The sequence below is a fragment of the Cyprinodon tularosa genome, unplaced genomic scaffold (genome assembly GCF_016077235.1).
Source record: "Cyprinodon tularosa strain WSP-4 unplaced genomic scaffold, ASM1607723v1 ctg74, whole genome shotgun sequence".
Lineage (NCBI taxonomy): Eukaryota > Metazoa > Chordata > Actinopteri > Cyprinodontiformes > Cyprinodontidae > Cyprinodon > Cyprinodon tularosa.
In genome coordinates, this window is record NW_024039496.1 from 1,869,644 (window position 1) to 1,893,011 (window position 23,368).

Below are 23,368 nucleotides of genomic sequence, written 5' to 3' on the forward strand. Positions count from 1 at the left end.
TGTTGGAACAAAAGAAATGCAACGATCACTCTTTCAAAATCGGCAATCATCACAAAACACACACACTGTAGTGGGTGTGCAAATTATCCTCCGACTGCAGCCAGGCTAGACTAGCTATGTGGTAAGGAGGGGGATTTGCATATTTTGATGGGCTAATTGCCTTGATGTATTTAAATATGGCTGCACGCAGCTGATATGTTCGTCTACGTCACCGAACGTGCCCCCGCTGTTTAACTAAAACGTGAATCCGGGCGGCGGACGTTAATAGATACGCCTGCAATTAGGCCAAAAAAGAGAGGGAGGAGGAAAAATTAGAGTGTATTTGTTTTTGGTTCTGCTATACCACTACTACTATTACTATATTCAATATTATTATTGTTGTTGTTATAATTTAAACGACTATTTTCTAAGATAAAAATATGCAAAAAAAAAGCTATACATATTTGTGTGTTAAAGCCTAAGTTTTTGGTAAGTATATAGTGCAACTGAAAAGTTTAAAAAGGAAATCAAGGAGGGGGGTAAACTATTTTACTTTACACTTCTTAAGTGAAAATTGTCTCTAAAATGTCTAGTTTTTCTAAAGCTGTGGGTCTGTGTGTGGGTGCGTGTCCGATTTCAGGGCTCTCTGGTCATGCTCCCTTTAAATGCACTTGCTTTACTGTGACTATTGGCTCTGTTAAGTCAACGTATGTCTTTCACGGTTCTTTCGCTCTTTTTTTCTAGTTTTGACTTTAGTCACAGACTTAGTTTTTGGAGAATTGCACGTTGCAAAATGACGGCCCTCATCAGTTTGACAGCAAAACCCTGCAGTAAATGCGCTCCCTTTATCAAACCTTGTGCGCCCGCAGCAAATTACAACTCCAACTGCGCGGCTCACTTCGTAACCTGGTCGGGAGGTGGTGGAGGTGGGGTTGGGTGGGGGTGGTGGGGGACGGACAATGCTTCCTCAGTTCCTACGTGCAACAAAAGAACCGAGGGAACTTGTTTTTGGTTTCAGAGCACGTCCTCTGCTCACACAGAAGGATGGACTTTACACCCACCCCTCCGCCTCATCATCACCTTCATCATCATCGCCACTACCCCCCCTCGCCCCCCGAATCCCCATCATCAACATGAAAAAAAAAAGAAGAAAAAAAACTTGCACACTCTATGAGAGCTCATCTGTGTATGCACTTTTCTGTTTGCTGCTTTATGGGAAAGTTGTGTCTCTCCCTCTCCTCATCCCTCCCCTCTTTTTTTTCTCCCTGCCCATCTTTGCGTCTAACATGTGCCTTGGATGTGCTCATGCTTTTGGCACAGAACGGCCGCAGCGCGCCGCCTTATGCGGGTGAATGGCAGTAGCAGTTTTTTAAAGTCTTACCCCCTTAAACGATCAACAAACCCGACATCCTATCCACCAACCCAGCAAATTATACGTCTGGGATTTTGAGTGCCCCCCACCTTTCCCTCCGCAAGAGGGGCATTTACCTTTATACCATACGATTCACATGGACATCTCTGTTCCTCTGCTTCTGGCACCTTGGACACTTTCTGCTGCCCTCGCAGTCATCTGGTTGGACGGTGAGGAAGTAAGTGCAACTTTTAGTGGCTAGTTTGGTGCGCTGTGCGGTGCGCAAAAAGTTAAAACGCACAATATTAATGCAAAAGTGGATCATATTGTTTTTCTTGTTGTTATTTTATTGGGACCTATAGCAGGAAAGTAATTCGGGAGTATAGAATGTGTTGACCAATGTTTTCTTCATAGTTCGGAAATAGCACATTAGACTAGGAAGAGTCTATGAATCCAACCATGTTTATTACAACGGGATATAACTGTCGCACGAGACTTCAGTGCGTTTAGTGCGTAATAAAGTTTGGATAACGCCTATCGTGTAGAACTACATTAAACTGAGATATTTGTATTTATTTTTTCTCGCAACAGTTATAACATTGTCATTTTACATAAAAGATGCACCGTTAAGAATGCATATTAGGAGAAATCTGAACAATAAGTTCATACACTGAAACTGAGGAGCGATATAGATGCAGAAGGGGAGCGATTTCGCACTTAACTTCTATTTCTATTTTTAATGAAACGCGCTCCATTGCCGCGCTGAAACAATAAAAGCCACGCACCACACAGCATGAATGTAACGTCACCAAAACTGTCATGCGGTCTCTTTTAAACAACGCCCTCTCACACTATCACTGCATTTTGTTATTAAACTCTATTCAAAACTATTTGAATCTGAACAATTCAGAAGATGTGCTATATTTCTTATTGGGGTCTTTCTATGTCAATCTTAGACGGATATGGTTTATAGGAATCAGCAGCTTGTGCGTAAAATCGACCGTGCTCTAATTAAATCACGGCCTGTGAGTTCGGAGGCCCGACCTTAAGCCTCCTGCATCCTAATCAGGTGATCATAGTGAAGTTAATCAGGTTTATTCAAAACTGGCTTACACACCTTGCCATTCATCAGGGGGTTCAGATTGTTTGTGCTGGGTATGAAGCAGAAAGAAACAAGGAGATCAGGAAAGCAAATAATTGGTTACGCGTTTTTATTTGATGGGAAATGTTGATTTAAGCAGTTTTTTTATTTTATCACAGTTAAAGTATTGGGAAAAGGTCGATGCAACTTTTTTGGCTGGAAAGGTGCGCAAAGCAATCAGATAAAAACACCAAGGCAGGATATATTAGAATAAAATCTTGAGGGGGAGGTTCAATAAATCGGAACTTTATATTGTGTACATCCAGGTAAAGACGCACTGATTCAATCAATGGTACTTTTTTTTATCTTTCTGGCGCGTAACATGGTGAGGGTTTTTCTTTTGTTTTTATGCTGTTCCTTTTTTCTTTTTTCTTTTTTTTGGGGGGGGGGGGGGGGGGGGGGGGTCATTTCAACGTCCTAACAGAATCAGAAGTTGTATACCAGCCTGCACCTTATAGGGGTAATGTCCACAACCATGCTCTTCCTGTGCATGATCCATCTCGCTTCCCGCTACATTGAAGGTTAACTTACTTACAAAGATCTTCCATTTCAGCTTTCAACTACTTACATTTTCTCCGAGGAAAAGTGAGGGGGGCTTACTGTCCGAGGGGAAGGGTGGTAGTGACCGGGAGGGGGGGTAGGGGGGCTTCATTCTGTGCGAGGCGAGCTAGAATACATATATGGTCTATCTACCTTCTTCATCGGATGCAACGATCGTAAAAAAAAAAGACGCTCTAAAGGATTTTCGACGCACAAATCGACCAAGTGAGAGCGATGTAACTCCGACAGCCGCATCTCATGTGAGCAGCATTAAGCAGACGGAGATCATGCTACTGAGGATGTTTAACCTGCACTGTGCTGAGGAGGCGCTTCGCGATGCTTCGACGCTGATTTATTTCGAGGTTCATCCTTTTTTTTCTGCTATCATCTTCTTCTGCATCCCGATCTGTTCATTATATATATAAAAAAACAAAAACATGCTTTTTCCTTTGCTATCCGTTTTTTTTTTTAAGCCCTGTGAGTGTGAGAGAGAATGAGCGGCAGCGCTGCTCGCTGCACGCGCGGCGATCTGCTTAAATGGATGAGGAGATCACGCATCTGGAAAAAAAAAGGAGGGCGGATTTGCGAATTTGTTCGTGACATCACCGCAATTCCGCTTCCCCGGTCCGAAAGGCCTTTGACCTCATCCGGGTTGGTCCATATTTTGGCAACCCCTTTACCCCCCGATTTCTTTAAGTAGACGGGATTTTGCCCCCACTAATCCAACGCACACCACTTTCTTCCGATCCAGCCTTCAGAATGGACCCTCATTGCAAGTTTTCGCTCCCTAAACACGCTGGATCCGAGCGGATAACTTCTCACTCTTTGGCCGAAGAAAGAACCAAGCATAATCTCGCCATCCGAAACATTTTGTGGTCCTCGTTCCCTGCTGCCTGCTTATTGCGCTTTCCTCTGGAAACGCTGGATTTTTCTTCTCCGCTCAGCCTCACAGGATCGTCTGTTGCTGCTGCCACAACGACTTAATAGAGCCAAAAGAGCCTTTGTGGGATTGAGGCAATTTGCATTGCAAATTAAGGCCCCGTTTGCAAGGATGACTGCACCTTAGCGCCGATTTCCAAGGCCTTCTTCAAGCCGGTAATACTGGTTAATGTCAAGTGTAAATGACGTTAACATTGGGGATAATGCTCTTATTCTTGAAGAACTGTCACCTTTACCTCTGAGTGTTTAACAGTTCTGGTTGCCCCATCTGCTGTCACAGAACAAGGGAATATAAGAGATATAATATGACTGTATTTTTGGCCAAGAATATGAAAGTTCTAAGAATTGAAAACTTTGGAGCCCAGGAGGTGAAACATGGATTTTGGATTACAGTAGAAGACAGTGGGGTCGGTTGTTATCTTTGGTTATCTAGCTGTATGAGTGTTCTGCTCGTCATAAAGCTAGATAACCGAAAGTAAAAACTACTTCCAGACTCGTCAAGGACTCTTTGGATGGACACACACACACTGTGATTTCCATATGGATCAAAGACTGCAAATTCCTCTTATGTAAACAGGATCCGACTGTATTTGTTTCTGTTCTGTTATTTATCCTGTATTTTCTTCCAGTGTGTGAATATCTTTGCATTTTGCCTGATTGTGCCACGAACATTCAGTTTTGATTTAAAATGCTCATACAAACACACCACGACACACACATCACCACTCACTCACAGACACAGGTTCCTCTCAGGTCACATATTGGATGTTAATATTTATGGTCCTCTTGATTTTTATAATATTGCATGATTTATGTTATTCAATATGCATGAGGTTTCTGCACAGGCCCACTGGGTGAATGGAAGAGTCACATTCTGGGGGATATTGTAGAAATCCATGCACGCCCTAATTTTAGCATGCTGGGGTCCAGCCTGAGAACATCACCAGGATTCCAAACAGAAGTGATGATTAGGATGTATACTAAGCTGACAAAAAAATGGAGAGAAAGAGAGGAAGGAGGTAGGGACAGGGTTAGGGGAAGGAGGGAGGTGGGAAAGGAGGGGTGTGTGAGGGGGGATTGAGAAGGGGCTGATGTGTGTGTGCGTTTGGGTGGGTTGTGGAGGGGCGGGTGTTGGGTCGGGTCTGCTTAATTGATTCCGTTAACTGCAGTGCAGGAGATGTGAACGACTGGACGATCCCATTCCCACGCTCGGTGGGGCAAGTGGCAATGCAGTGCCCGGGCCCACTATGACAGACAGCGCCGTGAGGGCCTAGAGCGGCTTGGTGTGTGGAGTATGGGTGGGGGGTGGTATGGTGGATGTGGATAGAAGAGGGGGAGCGACAGGGGTCATGAAAAGACGTCAAGTGCACCAGACTCATCTGCATCCCCAAAGAAAGGGGCGAGGTTTCCCAGCCCCAAGCCGACGCGGCGCTCCCAAACTTGAGAGCTGTAACGGTCTTGTTCACGTTCCCGTTTTGCCAGTTGGGCTGATAATGAGGATTCTGGGTCATTAGATTACAAAAACTATGCAGGTTTATGAATGGGAAAGAGACATGGCGCAACGTTTTAATCCAGCCAGGGCCCCACTTTCGAATCAAAGCAGAGCTTGATGTATGCATGAAATTTGAACAAACACCATCTTACATCACTTTTCCTATGTGGAATTCAGCATAAACTGGGTCGTTATTAATGATAAAGCTAATAAGAGCCTTAATAGCATTAGATGTCAAAGATAAGCAGGGGTGGGACGTGCCTAAAATGTGCTACATATTTGGTCATGGGTTTCTTAAACTGCTTTAGCCTTATTGATCAAAGGGAGCATAGCTTATGCTACAAATAAAGTGTCTGATAGGAGTTTTAGATTGTGGATTTTCCAAAAGGATGCTATGTGGGAAGTTTATACTATAGGTTACATATACATAGTTTAATTTCCCATTAAACCCTGAAAGGGTGAGGTAATAGTATCAAGGTGTTTAAAAATGTGTTGTTTTTTTAGGATGAATGTGCTAAGATTTTGTCACATGGCAGTAGTAGAAATTTAAAATGTGTGATGTGATGTCAGAGAATGTATCGAAACAGTAAAACTTTAGCTTTTTTGGAGTTAAGACAGGGCCGAACATTAACAAGAGCTTACCAGAGGGCAATTTTTGGGGTCCCCAATAAAAATTATATATTTATTTATTTTTTTTGGTTTAAGATTTTTATGTCGTTAATTAACAATTTCAATAGAACAATATCATATTACCTCTAACCTAACCCTCCACCCTAAACATAGTAGCCTATATTCCGGACCTCCTTTGCTTTTTTGAGTAGCTTTCATTCCATAGATGACTGTCTAGCCTAAAAACATTAGAATTAATCCTTACCAAATTTACCTAAGAAACATGCAAGAAGCTATGAGCAGAAGATAACACAGTGTGCCCCTCCCCGATTAGTGCTGGTTAATCAGATACTACTACTGTGAAATATATCTAAACAGACTTTTTATTTATTTATGTAATTGATATTTATGCTATTTTAGGAACTATATGATTTTTTTCTCTCTTTGAAATAAAATAAATTAGATAATGCTCCATTTAATTAAATTTATTTATACATATAGCATCTATTCACATACACATGTATGTCATCTCAAAACGGTTTACAGAGATACAGTATTTCAACCGGATCATACGGTCAAATTGAATAGAAGTTTTCTATCTAAGGAAAACCAGCTGATTGCATAGACTCATTGAGTCGAAAGCAATTCCTCACAGTAAGCATGCTTGTTGCGACAGTGGAGAGGAAAATTCCCTTTAAACAGGAAGAAACCTCCAGCAGAACCAGGCTCAGTGTGAGGCCATCTGTGAGGCCGACTGGGGTTGTTGCATATTTCTCTTTTAAATGTTTGTAGTAAACCATATTGAGCTTCACAAAAATTCTCATGATGTAAAAAAAAAAAAAAAAAAATATATATATATATATATATATATATATATATATATATATATATATATATATATATATATATATATATATATATATATATATATATATATATATATATATGCACCAACTCAGACCACATGCTTCCCTTTTAACTAAAAAAGTATTATAGGTTGTTTATCTGAGATAATTTTTTGTGATTTTTTCTATTATTTTTCTTTGTTTTTTAAATGAAAAGCTTTAAATGGCAAGAGAAGGATGTCAACATATCAGCAGCTACTTTCTCAACAAAGTAGCTACTGTGCACTAGTTAAGCAGAGTGGCCGAATTCATTTCTTCCTTTGCTGAAGTAAAAAAAAGAAAAAAAAAAATGGAGACTTTCTCACCCAAGCAGACAAAACTGGTGTCTGTTGTTCTGAACCATGTCAAAGCGGGCATACAACACTGGGTCGTTTGCCAGAAAGAAATCTGAGAGCACGATATAGGCCAAGCTGCAGTGAGTGAAACAAGCCTTATTGTCCTTGTTTAAGTCAATTGAAGTTGGGTTTTTTTTCTTTATGAAAGAGGAGACTGTTTTTAGGCTGTTAAAGGAAGCACAGTAAATGTCAGCGGAGAAGGGGGGTCCGTAGTATGTAACCCTGCTTCCATGTAGCTATTATTTTGAAAAATCTCAACAAAAACTAATGCATGTGTGGTTCAGAGTACAAACATTATTTCCGTTTTGAAGCTGAGTTAAACCATGCTGTGTTTATGATTAGCTTTTGTTCATTCTAGTAGATAAGTTGTGCTTACTCAAACAGAGGAATACCTTAGATCTCTGGCAGCCTAGACAGCCTGTAGGAAGTGCATCCAGAGGCAGAAGCCTAGAGGTCCCAATTTTATAAGGGCCTATTAATATAAATCTTTTAGAAGCACATCTCCATCTAAAAAAATCTTATAATCCTTTTATTATGTGATAAGGTTCTTTATTTTGTTATATTTTTGTACGGCTATCAGGCACTGTACTATTATAAAACAGTGCTTTCAACATCCTATATCTTACCCAACCCTTAAACCCAAACAGCAAGCTTAAGCACAGCTTTTTCTTTGTCTTAGATGTATTTTAGTGGTTTCATTGGAAACTTGGCATCTTTTCTCTAATATTTGTTAAATGTTTTTCAGCAAAGTTTTTAGAAAACCTTTAAGAAGAACAAATTCAAAGTTAATATCAGAAATATTCTATTAATTTTTGCAATGCATGCAAACCCTAAAGCTGTCTCAAAAGAGGTCAATTAGACCTGTATTAGTAAGCAGCAAAAATTGACTCTAGCCCAACGCCTATAATCTCTTAACTCCATGATATATAAAAAACAACCATGCCATCATGAGGTGCACAGAGAACCTATTCACCTGCTAAGTTACACACAGTGTTTATCAATCATTTCATTCCACTTTAACTCTGGTGCAATGAGAAAAAGTACTTTCTCCAAATACCTATATACAGTGTTTGGGTGATATGTTTGATGAATTATGCTTTATTTTACGAAGTGACAAAAATGCATGTGTGTGTGAGTGTGTTTTAAGGGTTGAATAACACCCTAATTCGGTATATGTTTTTAACACACAGTGAGAATCCTTCTCCTGCACATGTGCTCTTCTGCTGCTTGTAAAGCACCACATCATTAGCAGTGAAAAAAACCCTCACAGCTGTGCAAGTTTGGGAAGTGGACCCAAAGTGTATATTAGGTAGATGTTTTTACAGGTCAGTTATATATATATGCAATAATGCTTGTGTAAGGCAGATTATATGGATTTAGTTATTTGAGTGCTATTAAGTCCTTCCTTCCTTCCTTCCTTCCTTCCTTCCTTCCTTCCTTCCTTCCTTCCTTCCTTCGATATTGTGTTGATGATAAATTTAATCTTTATTTTCTGGGTTTGAGGTATATATATATATATATATATATATATATATATATATATATATATATATATATATATATATATATATATATATATATATAGGTTTGCCATGTTTACGGATATGTTTTTTTGTTTTTTTCCTGTTTGTGCTAGGTTATATATAGAAACAGTAGACTGTTGATTGGAAGTTTCATTAAATTCAAGAACAATTTATGGGGGGAAAAAATATATTTTTCTTTCCCACTGAGTGCGTGTCTCCAGCTACGGTTAATGCCGTTGTGTCCAGTTTGACATAGCATGCTTGTTATTCTGATAGAGATTCTGTCAGGGCAAAAGGCTCCATGTGCATCTTCATATGTACGTATGTCTCTGCATGCATGTTCCCTTCCTTGGTGTGTTTGTCCATGTGATTAACTGACTTCTGCATTCAGGATAGCCAGTGAGGCTTCTGCAATCATGATGATGAGAGGGAACAATGGCTCTGTCTCAGTCATCTACGTCTGTCTGTCTGGGTTGGACCATGCCCCGCTCTGTTTGTGTATGTGTGCGTCTCCAGGACATGAACTTGAACTTGAGACAGAGCAGCCAGACACCATCTGTGAACTAGGGGTAATGAATTCAGTGCATTCATGGCTGTGGTGCAGACCTAGGCCACCACCACCCATTGATAAGCAGATGACCCCTATAGTCTGAGTTCGCTCTTCATTACTAATAGAATTCAGCACAACCAGCTGGTAGTAGAGGGAATTTATTTTGTCTGTTTTCCCACAGATGAACAGGCAGCTCCCATGCATGTGCATACAGAAAGCTCTCACAGTGCTCTTGTCTTTTGATAATTTTATTAATGCAACAATTTATAGGTTAATGTTATCTTCGTCTCACTATAACTAATTTGTAATAATCTGAAAGCCGTATTTTTTCATCATACCTCTGATTACATACCCACCAACCATGACCTTTGATAACTGACAGCGCCAGCTCTGTATTTCCCTAATAAAGGGTCATAAATGTACGAAGCTTAAACCTCTAACATGCTCGGCACAATGTGAATTCCTGCAGGCCCTCATCCTATTTCTACCCTCTCCTCTTTCAGCTCTAGCTTCTGTCACAATCACAGCCTCACATTCACGCTCTTTCATACACACACACTCGCCTGCATGCACACAGGGACGCATGCGTGCACACACTATAAGGCTTTTCCCTCCGGTTGGTGTCGCCACGGCAACGGTAGGTGAGATCACCTTGCGCATGGCAGCATTGGCCACTGCGAGTGCAGGACAGGTTCCTGGTTTCCTGTGACTGTTTGGGTGTCTTTTTGTGTCTTACTGGTTTAGCTCGCACACACACGCACACACACACACACACACACACACACATTGTTGTGCTTGTTAATTAGAAAGCTTGTTAACTTTTTACCTGATTCACCTAAACTTCCTATTTTTCATTACACAAACACCAGGCTGGTATTGTATTGAAACAAGCACAGACACCTGGAAGCTGCTGTTTTACTGCACTGTGTAGTTTTCATCTATACATTACTGCCTGGTTATACACATGTTCTATACGTAAAATCATTAAATTGTATTTTAAAATCCCCAATTCACATTTAGGAAAGTTTGTGACTCAACCGAGTAATTGTTGTACTATTGCCAAAATTGACTTTATGCCAGTTTCATGTATAACAAAAGAGGTTCCAGATCAGAATCCAATGAAATTCTAGAGATTTAAAACTGTTCTGTTGTTTAAAATTTGTTATCATTCACATTTGATTGTATGGGACTGAATTTAAAACTCCCGCTATGGCTGTATTGCACTGGATTAACCTGATTTTAAATTTCTGGTGTTGGTTTTGACTTTGTTGCACTTTAAAGTGGCCCAGTATGTCATATTTTGTGAATATACTCTATAAAGGGAAAGAGGGAGAAAAGAAATGAGTATATTTAAATATAACTGTGTTTTCTGACCTTGGTTGAAAGTGAGAATTCATAATTTGGTTTCATATCCTAATTTGGCTCTCCTGATACTAAATTCATTAAAAGTCTTCAAACCCCAGCTGCTTTTTTAATTTTTATTTTATAAAAAAAAAAAAACACACAAATATATAAATAGCTGCATAACTAAGATACTTAAATGTTTATAAAAGGGCAAATAAAAAGATAAATAACAGTCTGACGAATGTAAATATAAAACGTTTGATTCAGCGCTATGCTCTCATAGCTGTACTAAATTTATTCTAGCAGCTTACTTGTACATTTTACGTCTAGCTTTATACCTGCATGATTAAACAGCATCATTGTGACAACAGCTGTGCATAACAAGGCTGCGTGCACAAATGCTATTTTTTGCTCCAGAACTACAAAGCTGGCTGTCAGCAGCTTGTGTTCCAAGATATCTGTGCTTCTGCTTGGCTTTCGTTTATGCAAGTGCTGTGCCGGCGCCACAGGACTAGAAGCAAATGAGTACACTGCATGTGAAATTTTCCCCTTCCTTGAAGATGAAAGGGTGTAAATAATGTATTTTGTGTCACTACATTATTCATCCACTATTAATTGGAACAACCCGGCCTTGGTTTTTGCATGCTCTTTGTTTGACAAAATTTTATTTGTTTTAGGTGGGTTTTTTTGTTACGTAGAGGGCTGTGAATCTATATGCAGGGAATATCAAAGTGCATGCAGCTAAATGCAGAAAGTGAGCTCTCATCCTCCTCATCAACAGACTAAACAATATAAGCTTATTAAGTCAACTACAAGGTTTTTTGTAGATAAGTACAAAATCTCTCTTTTTGTCTGAGAAATTTCCTTTTTCTTGTTAAGCATTAAAATTTCAATGATGAATGGGAGGAAGGGCCATTGAAAATTTGAGAAAGCATAAAGCCATAATTACAAGAGCCCCATATTTCTGCTGTTTATGACACTAAGGCCTGCATACAATCATAATCGTTTGAAAAACATATGCAATGTTGCAATTAAATTATATGGCCGCTTGGACCAGGGAGCCAAAAAAAATGCATATACAGAATGGTGAGGAGCCGTTGCTATGCTCGCATTAGCATCTGGCCCTTTTATGTAAATTTGATGAGAGAGGACTCATGCATATATGGCAGAAGCTGGGGTATACTCGTCTAATATCCTTATTAGAGAGGGGTGAATTAAATATTTATTAGAGGGGGACCAAGGGTTAGAGAAAGGGAGGGGAGGCAGAGACAGTCCTGTGTTGTTGTGAGGACCTGAGGTGGAGGAAAGGGTAAAAGGAAGGAGGAGATTGGCTTTCTGTACGAGTGTCTCTCTGCCTCAAGGTGCCACCATCTTAAGGCGTTTGGCAGTAGTGAGAGTGTGGGGAGGGTAGACCTAAAATGTCCGCTGGCACACGCACACGCATACACATTAGCGATTGCATTTTTTTTTCTACTGTATTTGGGTAGAAAAGAGACCCAAAAGGCAATTTCTTTTAGTTACGGACGCCGGAGCTTTGCATGCTTAGAATCTCATTTGCAACCATTAATTCCTTCGATTACGATCCCTGTGTACCAAATCAAGCTTCGTTTAGCTCTTTAATGCTTGCCGCTAATTAAACGACAATGCAGTGCCGGTGATGTCGAAGATGACCTACCATTTATTAATGTTTGCGGAAACAAATTTTTGGTTATCTAAATAATAATTTTTGACCAGAAAATTTGTTAAATGTATTGTTACCATGAAAGTGGGAAAATGAGAGGATCATTCTGAGTTTTTAAAAATGATTTTAACAATGAAATAATAGAGTTTGATGAGTTGCTAAATGTATATATTTATAGCAAAATAGTCATTTTTCCCCCTCAAACAGTATTAAGTTTCTTTTAAATATAACATGATCTTCACTCTGCCCCACATTGATATTTGCTTCTCATATTTGGGTCAAAAGTCAAGAGTCAAATTTTTAAATTTTGCAATGCAATACAAAAACAAACAAAACATTGCAAAAAAATCTTTATAGAATAAAATACAGAAAATAATCACAATACAGAACTATAAAGTCATTTGCGAATTTAAATAACTTTTACAATTATTTCAATGATTTTGAGGATAATATTTTCTTTGATGTTAAAACCTGAAAGTTCTGCTTCCAGCATTGTGGAATACCAAAATAAAACTAATTGCTCTGTTTAATAGGTGCCAATCCAAGATTAAAGGTAGTTTTCCTCAGGGCACCCCTGGTACCGAGCCACCAAACTCCTACAGTTCTTTAATTCTTAATAAGGGTCTTTTAAATTTTAGATAATGTAATAGATAAGATAATTAGTTTTCAGTTTTTAATACTGTAGACTTTCATTAAATAAAAAAAAAACTACTTCCAAGATGCATTATGCATTTTTGGTAATGTTTCATTGTTTTTACAACATTTGTCAAGTGTGCAGATTTTACTTTTACTCAGCAGTTTAAACAAACTAAGCATGAAATGACAAATGACAGCCAGATGAAGCTGTTCATTTTATAAGTGATTGATTCAAGCCGTGTGTTCCCTCATATCTATCTTGGTTTCTTTGGTCCTAAAGAAATCCAAAACACAAGCTGTACCTGACCTGATATCTGTTAATTATAAATATATGGGCCTACAAACACATTCAAAGCAGGCAGAGAACTCTAACACATATAGTTCAGTGAGACACATTAGCTCATATTTTTAAAAAGAAAAATTGGCGTATCTGAGGTTCACCAGTTTAGTTTACGTTGGTATCCATGCATTTATTCAAATGACAGCCTCTATCACATTTGTTGATGTGTATTTCTGAATATAAACGTGTGTTGCTGAGCATATAGTTATTTTCCGTATATACTAAAATTGTCCGGGCATGCATGTGAAATTATCCCTTTTCTTGTACAGTTATCGCTTTGTTACCCTTTCATTATGCAAGCGTAGTCCATCCCCTCCCCGTTCCCTCTGATGAGTGGTACAGCCCGGCGTGCTGCCAAGGAAGTGAGAATAATTAAACGGCTGTGAGTTTTAGCCTTGCGTTGGCTAATGGATTATTACAGAGAGGAAATGAGACAGGCAGCATGGGGTGAGCTGGGTGGCAAAACAGGGCCTCTGCTCCGGATAATGAAACACTGAAAGCTACCAGGAGTATACGGAGAAGACACACCTCACCCATAAAGAAAGGAGACACTTTTGTTCTATGCCTACTTCCTTTTGTTGTATAGGTATAAAGAAGTGACAAGCTTAGAGATCCGCACTAATACAAGTGTACCACTGTAGTAAAGACACATGCGATGCATTTAAAATGCGGCTAATTTTTTCAAGGAAATGTTGATTACATTTGTGCATTTGCACAGTATAATTATGTAGGAATAACAACAATGGAACCCCCCATATCCATATTTCCTCTAATCATCACTATCCCTCCCCCCACTCAGCCACCTTCCTCACATGTCTTCAGAGTGTGGAGGTAGGAAGAGGTGGGTGCTGGAGGGAGATGGGATGAGACAAGCCACACAAACCGCAAAGGGAACAAAGTGAAGGTAAAGGGGGAGGAGTGCCGAATGGTGTCTTAAACTGTGCTGTAGGGATTGAAATACACATATGCACAGTTTTTTTGGCGCAAAACCACAAGGATGCTGGAAGATGTGCGAAACAATGCTCAGTAAATACTCTGTCTGGCCTATGATGCTTTTTTGAACCTGGTGTGTGGTGAAATAAAACCATAAAAATGAATCACTTAATTCAAAGGACTCTTGTTGTGCTTTGTTATTCTCTACTGACTTATACGATGTTGAGATTGTGTTTGTGCTACTGTGGGTTTGTCATGATGGAAGTAGGCTGACAGCTCTAATAAAATGTGGCATCTGTCAATTTGATACTGACATATCAAAGGTTCCACATGATCAGCAGGGACAGAGAAACAAGCTGCATATGCTTCAGAACTGTATATTTTTCAAAAGTCTGAACCTATAAGGATAAGAGTAACCTCATCTATGTATGAAGAAAACAAAAGCAATTTTAAATTGTATTTTAAAGTATAAATGTTGTATGTTGTTATTAGCATGCGTTGGCCAAAATGACTTCATGGCATTTGTGAACATCAGTGGTGATGCCTGAAGTCGGGACAAAATTAGTTCCTACAAAATGTCTAACACTAATGCTGTTGGCTGGTGTTAATCTTACACACACTATGAAATCAATAGTAAATCAATATATAGAATTTAAACTACAATGAGAAATTTTTTTCCAATCAAGTGAGCATTTCAAACTATAAACGAATCTTCTATCTCTTCTTGGATGTATAAGGGATTGGACAGGGTTTGGTAATCTTTACAAAGAATTTACTCACACACAAAAAAATCCCTTAGAATTAGTTTGAAAAATGTAGCTTATCAGCTTTTTACCCATAAGTCTACATTCTAGAACCAGCAACAGAACATTTACCATAATTCCATGTGTAATAGTTTTGGAATAATACTATTAATATATTATTACTTATAATATTATATTTTCAGGTTGAGTGTAATGATATATCTTTGTGAAAAAATTTATGATATTCTTGATATTCCTAATTTCCGGAGATATCCTTGGTATGAAATGCAGATTTGAGGCAAAATGGAAAGGGTGAGAGGACATTTGCAAAAAGTTCCTCAGAGTAAAGTTAGCAAATACTCCTATGTTGGTTTGAATCTATATGAGTAAAAACTAGTTAACTGTTATTGTCAATAAAGGAGCTTTTCAGAAGCTAAATCTAAACATACTTAGCATCATTTCTTCCTTTGTGTACTTTGTTGATGCAGTCATGGCGGAAAAGCAGCAACTGCTCGCTGCACGAAGCAGGGAGAGGAATCCATCACAGGATCTCAGGGATTTTGCTCTTCACTGAACCAGAGTAAGGTAAGATTTGGCTGACGAACAGATGTTGTATGTGTGTGTTTGTTGCTTACCTTATTGTGAATATTTGAGACCCAAATTTTCTTACATACAGAGACCCCATTTACTTTTTCTTTTCTGTAATTGTTTGGCACTACAGCAGCAAAACTTTTAATGACTGCAATAAGCAATTAAAAATATAAAATCTGAGAAAATTCACATAAATATGAATGTTTGTCAAAATATGTTGAAATAACAGCATTTGATGATGAGCTAGGATCCAGTTTGTTTTAATGGCTTCTGGTCAGTTTGCTTGTAGTTTCACCAATTTCATTTGGTGTATTTTAGCCAATGTAAATCAGCTTTCAGTTTTAAGTGTATTTTAATGAGTCTTCACTGGTACTCTGCATATATAATCCTCCTAAAATCGCCCTTAAATTTATGTGTAATTACGTTTAGTGGGGAAAAAAATAAGTAAAGCTCAATTAGACTGATTATTGTCCCTTTGACCTTTTTTTTCGTGAGGATAGACACTAGAATTTGACCTGAGTGTATCCCTGTTCATGTCAATTTAACATAAGCAACATTAGCAATTAGCTATGGTTTGTTTACAATAGAATAGGTAAAAAGTTAGACGAGCACCAACACTTTTGACTGCCTTTAGGACAGTCCCTGATTGTCGGAATTGGCAATTTTGGGGAAGTAGAAATGGAAGCAAGCTAATGTTAGCACCCTTCTACGAAATATTTTAATCCTGCAGGAGGGGCAAAGTCACACATTGTAAAAAGCACATTTGAAGGCCTTTCTGGTTTGAACAAAGAGCCCACAGAATAACAAACCGAGGCTGCCTTCACATTCTGGAGTTTTTGGCAGTTTTTACTGAAGCCCAATCCCAAAACACAAATTAATATTTAGATTTATCTTTCTGGATGATGTATACTTTAAGAATTTATTTTTTTTAGATTTATGCAACTAAATATTTGCAGAAATACGTTAATCTCCAAATATACATATATATTAGATTTTACACTATTTTGCAGGGTTTTGCTTTTTGCCCTACTTTTATTTAGTTTCTGATCCCCATTTGGACCTGCTGACTCCAGATTCTGACTTTATCATGGCTCTAGATTAAACCATATAACTATACGTGGCTTGCTGTATATATTGTTTTGAGTCATATATCTACATTTCCAAACATCAGACACTATGAACAGAGAGCAGAGCACTGCTTTAAATATCCATTATGTAGCCTAAAAAAAAAATCAAGTACAAAACTGTTAAAACAGAGAAGCAAAGTGATCAGCAACACCATCTGTTCTGTGAGTCTTTGCCAAGGTGTGCTTGTTTGACATCAATAAATGTATCTATGTATGCTGAACAAAGGCATGGATGCTAATTGTTGGCAGGAGGATATATTTAACTCAAGAGACCCAATCCTGGGGCTAGAGGGTATGTTGTAAATACTTTAATTTTTTTTTTTTTTGTATTTCAACATCACAATTAAACACAAACAGCACATTTAACCTAGACATCCTTTTATTCATGTCATTTACTCTTAATATCCATACAACTTCTCTATCATCCTAGGCAGCGCTTACTTTGCATGTAGAACACAAACAACTATTTTGACATTTCACCAGAAATAGAAGTGCCATTTTACGAGTTAAAAATGTTAAGCATTATAATGAGTGTATAATTATTTCAAATAGAGAAAAAAGGCAAAAAGAATTCTGTATAACCTGCCATAAGTATTTCAGATCCTTTTCTTTGAAATTCTTTTCTTTTTATTTAACTCAGAGACCTCTTGAGGTACCTACTCACATTCGGTGATGGGATTGGAGAGAAGCGATGCTGCAAAATATATATTTATATATTTACATATAGATTCAGAATCCCACTTATCCAGAGTTTACATCAGTTCTAAAAAAAAATAAATAAAAAAGTAAAATGTCTGCGAGGTGAAAAAAGGCTGATTAAGTGAGGTTGTATGTCAGCGCCCTTGGGCCCTAGTGTGCTATGGTTTAACTGCCTTTAATTACTCCCAAAACTTATTCACTTTTGGTGAAGTTCTCAGAAGGTCCAATTAGGAAAGAATGCAAAGTAAAACAGTAGAAAAAGATTTTTGCAATCTATCCTGTTTCACAGAGAAAACCCTGTGGATCATTCAATTTAAAGGTATTTGACATGACTGATTTCAAAGCCTATACTGACATTTCAGAAACCCATCTTATGACTTCAGTTAAAAGTTAGTCATAGAGGCAAAACCAGAACATTGATATAAGAATTGAATGCATTTGTTACAGTTTACATATTAGCTCTGCAAAAAAATGTCCTTAATGACATTAGTCAAATAAAAACATTTAGTTTGAAAAATGTCCTTTTAATTGTATCTTCAATAGTAAACTCAAATTGTAATTCTCGGTGCAGAATGAAAACAAGGCAGATAATTCCTGGTTTTCAAATCCTGTTTTTAAAAGAATATGTTTTGGTAATATTTTTTTTTATAATAATAATAAACATAACTCCTACGTGAACCATCATGCTTAACTGGTACTAGTGCTTGCCCAGGACTAGCCTTTAATGCTACCAAGTGGGAAGTACCACTAGTGGCTATTATATACAGGTTTTTATCTTTTTTTTTTTTCAACTTTAAACTTGAACTGGTTTTGTTAGGAACTGGAGGCAGAGACAAAACGTTTGAAATATCATGTGTGTAACTCCAGTGTTATTTTTGTTTTTGATCAAGCAGATTTCAGGCAAAAAAAAAAGGGAAATAAAACAAACATTGACACCAGAGCCTAAGCCATACAAAAAAGTTAGACCAGTATTGCAATGATAAGAGATCTATTTCTTAGAGTTTTCCACTGCTTATTCTTGTTTCACCCCCCACAGAATTCAAATCAGTTATTGCACAGAACTGCAGTTTTAGACTGTATTTAACCTCATTCATTAAAATTTATTTTACCCTTAGTCCTTAAACATACCTGGCCTTTCTACATTCTAATGCTATTTGTAACCTCTAGTAGTACAATTTAGAGATGTTTTATTTGTATGACATGCTGACAAACATATCCTTGTCAAAAAAAGAATCCTACTAAATTGCCTAGTGATATAAAAGCTTATCCTCGCAGAGATATAGAGTTAAATGGTTTGATTTGTGTTGTTAAAGCATCACATTGAACTTCAGCTTCAGTGCATAAATATGTATTAAATTCAGTGAACTGAGATGGGATCAACATTCACTTACTGAGATGTTAAGGTTATGTTAACAAAATGGTCCTGAGTTTGCACACTGGATGAAGAAAACCAAAGTAGGTATTTTTATAGAAAAAGTTAGAACTGTCTCTAGCTAAAGCAGGATTAGCATTTTTACAACCCTGCTAAGAATCAAATTAGGCACTGCTGCTTAAAGACCTCATTACAAACACATACTAACAGTCATTATAATCCATACAATATGGATTATATTTCTGTTTACTAAAGACCAAACATTCAGTTCCTTCAATCAGGTAAAGTGACTATATTCACTGAGACCATATTCATATTTTACATGAAACCCCCTTGTAATACAAACTTTGGAACCCATAATCCACACAGATGGGCAAACAATCTTCACAGGGAATATACCTCATTGAGTTCCTCATCTCCTTTGGTCTTTTATTTTACTTGCAGAATCAATAAATGGTTCATGAAGTAAACTCTGTGGAACATTTTGATAATAAAATGCCTTAAAGAAAACTATGGCGTTGGAAATGTTTTGCATTAGAATTAGAAATGCCTTGCATACAGCTCAGGGATTTACTTTTTCTAGCAATCTTTTTAATGTATTATTTTTTGTGTGTGTGTATTTTATATACATTTGCATATGAAACATATTACATCATAAATTCTAAAACTCAGGGGATACAAAAATATTTGGACTGTAAATTGTTCTTTAGTCATCTATAACCAGTAATAAAACCAAATCATGTTTACTTCATATAGCTGCTCATAATATATTTATTCATTTTATTTACAGTTGTAATCTATCAGACATGCATATGGGCGCTAAGGCCGCTTACGGTTAGGGTGCTATTGGGAGCACGTCTTTATAATGAGACCCTCAAATTATTAATATAAACCCCCTAACACTCGAACTGGCAGACTCCTAAGCCAGCAGTGGTAGTTAACAGTTATTAATAAAATGATCTGCATATGTCTGAAAAACTACGGCAGGCTAATATCCATACTTGATGCCTGCATAGTGTCTGATCTACAGCGATTAAACAACAAAGAATTAAAATATGCCCTAAATGTTTTATACAAAAGATAAAAGCCTTTGAATTGATTCTCCCAAAAGGCTTCTGCTGGATTACATGATACAAAAAGCAAACACTTTTAATGCTTAAGAAATCCCATCAACTATCTACAAAAATATTGCAAAATATGTGAAAGGGTTTTATGAGTATTTTCATTTCAAATTATAATTCTCCTATGTCATATTTTATAAATAATTCCATATTTTATCCTTAGAAGCCATTCAAAGCATCACAGGCACTAATGCATCAAAACTACAATTTGTATTTTCTTTCTGCACCATATTTCCGCACTGTAATATACATATTTTTTTCATTAAACCAGTGTTTAATTATATATTATTTTTACATTTTATATTCAACGAGCGTTGCCTTGGATGCATAACAGAAATCCATAGGGAGGGTTTTTCCTGCATCATCCTACAGTCAGAACAAAGGATATGCACATGCTGAAAATCATGCAAATACATGCAAATTGCCGGGGGCGAGAAATAGCAGTGTGTGTGGTAGGAAAGGAGTTTGTACGAGTAGAGAGGAATACAAAGGACTCCACATGATTGTTGGTTAGATCTGTTTACCCACAATGCCTAAGGAATATGGACCTCTGCATCTCTATTACTTTATTTATTCTTTGTTAAGGATCATTCTATTTATTATGATGCAAGAAAGGGCACAGTAGGAAGACTCCTAAATGTGGTAAATGCAAATGTGACAGACAATACCTGAAAACAGCACTCAGCTTAGACAGAGTGTGCATATTCGTAAGGATGATGCAATATTTTGATGGCACCGCCCCAGTGGAATGCAGAGCTGATATTAGCGACACACGCTTATAACAAACGCAGCTCACATTTTCGCCTTCATAGTGAAAAAATGAAAAAAAACATTATTATGCATGACATTTGCATGCAATAATCAAAACGATCAGGTTATTGCACATTTTTTTATCATGTTCTAAAAAAAGAATAATATGCCTATCCTTAATGCTTAGACAAACTCAGAATATCAAATTTAAAGCCCTCATAGGATTACTACATTATTTCAGAATGGCTCATATGCATGCAATCTAAAAAATGGTAGCTTGGATGTTTTCTTTAATATGTCTTAGATAAAGCATTCATTACAGTTTTTCCTTACAAATCCCCAAATATAAAAAAAAAACAAAGTGCATGTTCTTTACGTAGAACTGAGTCCAAGAATTGAGACACACATTCTTGTTCGGAATATTAATAAATTAGCATCTTACAAATATAACAAGCAGAGTCTTACACTTTGCAGTTTGTCTAAAACTTCATACAAAAAAACCGACATAAATAAAAATTTCAATAAACAACCTCTTTTGGTGGCCCATATGCACAAAAGCTCTCACACACACACCAACACACACCCACACACACACACACACACACACACACACAGAGAACCTGCAGACACAATATGATAGAGGAGAAAAGGGGGGAAGGCGCTCTCAGACAGACATTCGCAATTGTGCATAATAATGTTAGCATTCCTGCATGTCTAATGCAGGCGATATTTAGACAGACACTAGCTGGTCTGCTGGCCTGCTGCACGTTCTGTTGGTGTGTGTGTGTGTGTGTTCCTACATGTGTGTTAGACTAAGTGCAGGTCTAAACGGCAGGGGAACATAATGATGTATTAATTGTAGCCTGAATTCAGTCAGGGTGTTCAAAGCTTCTTGCTAAGGTTACTAACAGGCTTTCATTGAGATTGTTAATATTGGTGCAAGCTCACGTTTCACTTTTATGGGGGTTGTTTGCTAAAGTGCAGCAATAGCTGCGCAGATCTGTCGATAATAAAAAAAAAAAGTTTAAACAAAATAATTATATGATAGTAATACCAAAAATGTTGGTATGATGCAATGGTAAATGTGAAACATTTTTTCAGAGCTTTACATAGATTTAAAGACATATCTGAATATATGGCACTATTCAAGAAAACAGCAAACAAATAGAGAGGCAATGGCAAAGCATTCATTGTAAATTATTGTATTCAGTAGATGGGAAGTGATAATTTGAATCTGTTGAACACTAACAAACCCGCTACGTTTTTTCCAAGGTTCTTCCGAATAGAAATGCTCAAACAAGAGGGAGAAAATATGAAAATGGAGTCTCTATAAGGGATGCAAACAAAGAGGGACAGACAGCATAATATTCTGACAAGGACAGGCAGAAGATGAAGCTCATTTTTTCGTGGGCACCCAGTGGCGTCTGCATTGCAGATCGCTGAAATCCCCCTCGAATGCGTCCCTGGGCTTAAAGGGGTGGGGGGGTGTTAGCGTGGAGATGGGTGAATGAGGGGATGAGTTTCGGCTATGTCTGCTGTGGTGCAGAGTTTTTTTTTTTTTTTTTTCCTTCCCCCCACCTAAATATATTTTTTTCTGTTTCCATCAAATGTCAAGTTAATTTCCTGGGTGCTATGAGGGATGTGTCCTACCCCCTCAGTACGTGTGGCACAGCACTGGATTGTAGCGTTGTGCTATACATCTCAGTCTGCTTTTCATGTGTGTGTGTACATGTGTGTGTTTATGTGTCTCTAAGTTTATGAAAGGGTGAATAGAGAAAGAAATAAAGGGGGAGAGAGCATTATCGAGTTGGATGGTCATGCATATGTACCTATGTGTGTTGTTATGGTTACAAAAATATGATAGAGTTAATAATGGTTACATTTGGCAGAGTGGCCATGGTGATGTAGCTATCCTCATTTGTAAATTTCTATGCATGCCTTTTGGTGGAACGTCTCATTTGAATGCCATGAAAGAGAACCAAAACATACCACAGCATCATGATATCCAAAATGGCCTCTGGTCCAGCTTTTCCAACGCAAAAAGTTTAGATCAGGGATATTAAACTGTATATTGTGCAAACTGACAAAAATGATCTTAGCTTAGTTAAAGCATATTTCTCTATTTACGGTATGTTTTTTCATATTAAATTGATGGTGCAAGTTGATGCCATTATGCATCTAAAACTATATTTACTTCATTTATATTGCTTGTTTTTATTGATAATCCTCATATATTTTGGTGGACTACTGTATTTCATGTCTTCTACCTAAAAAAGGCTTACCTATTATTAAGTATTTTCTATCCAGTTTTTTTTAGAAGATTTTTTGTTGCTGTTTAAATGCAGACATAATACTACATTCAGTGCCTTGTTGGGCCTTTTGGAAAGCTGAATTCTGCATCCATCTACCCTTGACTTCAGGACAGGCTCCTGAAGTTTGAATATTTCTTGGACATGGATATCCTTTAAAGACCCTCATATTACTTTAATACTCAGTATTTTTTCCAACTTCTGCTAACATTTAACATGACAATTGTCTTTTTAAAAATATCTTCACTATTAATTGTTTTTTTTTTCACTCTATTTTTTCTTTTTTTTTTTTTTATTATGTCAACTTCACAAAAATTAACTAGGGGCTTTGTCCTGCTGGAATTTGAAGCCCCGCCTC

The 23,368-nt window shown here is 37.5% G+C and overlaps 1 long non-coding RNA gene across 1 annotated transcript in view; it reads left to right on the top strand.

Moving 5' to 3' along the window:
- The first annotated feature begins 1,027 nt into the window (after positions 1-1,027).
- The window catches only part of LOC119773012, a 41,079-nt gene continuing 18,738 nt past the window's right edge, over positions 1,028-23,368 (top strand). The window contains exons 1-2 of the long non-coding RNA XR_005279331.1: positions 1,028-1,568; positions 15,530-15,626. This is a non-coding gene — a long non-coding RNA (uncharacterized LOC119773012). The remainder of the gene's footprint in view (positions 1,569-15,529; positions 15,627-23,368) is intronic.